A 2651-nucleotide genomic window follows, 5' to 3' on the forward strand; every position below is an offset into this window, starting at 1 on the left:
TTGTGCTGTGCTATTTATTTATGAGGAAAGAACATTAAAGATTTTGTGCTTAGTTGTAGCAAGCTGTCTGTATCTTGCAAGAATCCCATTTAATTAGGTGATGTTATGTCATTTGGACAGTAAGCTAGGAGTTTCATGTGCATGAGCATGACATGTTTGCAAAGTTTTTGTGTTCCAGCTTTGTGGTTAGAAAGTGTAGTTTTCACTTGCTGACTTTTACGTTCGTACAACTTTGATAAGAATCTTTCTAAAAAGTGTAGCTTTCTTGGATATGGATCTGCCCCACAATTTTATGTAAATTTTGACGTTGGCCTTCAAGAGGTAATTTTTTTATCAAGAGGTTGTAGATTTGTAAATTTTTTTATCAAGAGGTTGTAGATTTGTAATTTTTTTATCAAGAGGTTGTAGGTTTGTAGGGGAAAATAACACTTTTCGTCCTATGACGTAGAGTATTTTTATTTTTATCCTATAATTCTTAAAAATTAATGCACATATTTTCATTAAATTTTTTAACAAAAAATCAAAGACAGTTAGGAAGAGTTCTTTTTCCACTTAATTGCTTAGGTGGCAGTTGAGTTTAAAAAACATGCTCTGCGTAATTTTGTCCACATAAGCAAATTCAGGCCACTTTCAAAAATTCGGTGGCCAGAGTCCTACAATTGCAAATAATAATAATTCGGATTACTTTTTGCCACCCCCAATCTGCGGCATAGTTAATACTATTAAACCAAAAATGTTATTTCTCCAAAGTTTGAATACACAACTTTCAATGCTGCAACATATTTATTTGTTAATATTTTTATTTTACAATGAACTTTTAAATTTTATCTCAAAATAAACGTCTCAGATTTCTTTTTCTATGAATCAACTTGGTTGATATTTGATAATTTCACACTCCATACATAAGAAACTCCAACTTCTTGCCATTACAGCAGATAGATTACGAAAGAATTGAGGTTTCTTTGTCCATTTTTAATGTTAATTTAATTTTCTAAATACATATTTTTGGCTTTGTTAGGGTTTGGCACACCCCTACTTATTAATAACCTAAAAAATTAGGTATTTGTACAGAAGAATATACAAACCCTAATCAAGAATTAAAACTTTGGCACAAAAAGAAAGAAAAGAACATGTAATAATAATAATAATAATAATAAACTTTAAATAACAAGTGAATTCCTCTATCAAAACATCTATTCTAAATCATATAATAAACCTAAAATTAAGACATCATATGAATATTTATTTTTTTTCCAAATTTCAATCTCAAAGTTTGTAATAATTCACATATGATTCCAAGAGTAAAGACTATTGGTGTCAGATCAAATGAATCAAAGTTAGGGTGTTCAAGTCAATATTGGCTCATCACTTCACCTCAACCTCCATTTCTTTTCTTTTCAAACAGCTGTTATTTGGCAACACTATAAACCCTCATCTTTGACCTATTTGGTACTATCAACATTAATGAACAATAAATCCCTCTTATTTCTTTTCTATAACTAAATTAATCCACTCAAAAAAATATAACTTTTTCGCAATTTCAGTACAACCATTGAAACGTATAATTAAATAGCAGTAATACGTTCCAAATTAAGGGGAGAATTTCAGATGTTGTATATTTTGATCTGAAATAATTAAGTATAACATAACTTGGATAGTTCGTGTTTTAAAATTTTCACTATGTTGAGATTTTTCTTAATAGACGTGACTTATAATCAAACACGGATGAAAATGTACAGATTTGTCTAATTTATGAAAAAGTAATAGTAATGGTAAAGTAGAAGAGAAATATTTAATTTTAAAAGGGTCATTTTTTCTTGTTATTTTGAGTTGAATAATGGGAGTGGCACAAATGTGGTATACAAAGCTTTATATAAAGAAAGAATCCAAATTAATTAATTATTATTATTATTCTAAAAGTTTTCATTCAAAAAGCCAATGCAAGCTAAGAGCTGGATTTTTAATTTAAGGGGCTAGGGTAAATAATTTCTTACCAAATTATAAAAAAAGGTAGGTGAAATTATAATTATTTCTTCAGGATGGAATGATTTTGAATTTCAAGAAAATATTTCAAATGACTCTATATTAAATTGATTTAAAATTCTATATAATGCCACGAAATATAGTTCAAAATAGAAATTCGGAATTTGAAATCCTATAATATAAATAATTGTAAAGCCAGGTTATCGGGGAAGATCTGTGGTGGGATGTGAAGATCTCTATGTTGAGAGTTTAATATAAATAATTATGGTCTGTATTATGAAGATTAGTTAGGATAATGCAGAGATTATGATTTAATTAAATATTAATGGTAAAAATGGCATGCTGATGCCATTTTCAAATAGATATGCTCCTTTTTGCCCACATCAAAATATTCCAATTGATTTTTCTCCCCAAAATTGAAATAAATAAATAAATATTTGTCCGTCTATTACTTATCAATTTCAAATATTATATTGTAATTTTAATATTGCTCAATTTTTCCGTCTGCAATCAATGTCACAATAGCATTGTTTTGTTAAATAAATGGTTTCTCTTTTTCGAGTATGATTTTTGTAATCGTTTCTAAAAAAATATAGATCAAAATAAATAAACTTATCTTTTTATAAAATGCCAATTTTAAAGCAAGTTGTGTGGGACTAGTTGGGCCA

Source organism: Sesamum indicum, linkage group LG8, assembly GCF_000512975.1.
Source record: "Sesamum indicum cultivar Zhongzhi No. 13 linkage group LG8, S_indicum_v1.0, whole genome shotgun sequence".
Taxonomy (NCBI): Eukaryota; Viridiplantae; Streptophyta; class Magnoliopsida; order Lamiales; family Pedaliaceae; genus Sesamum; species Sesamum indicum.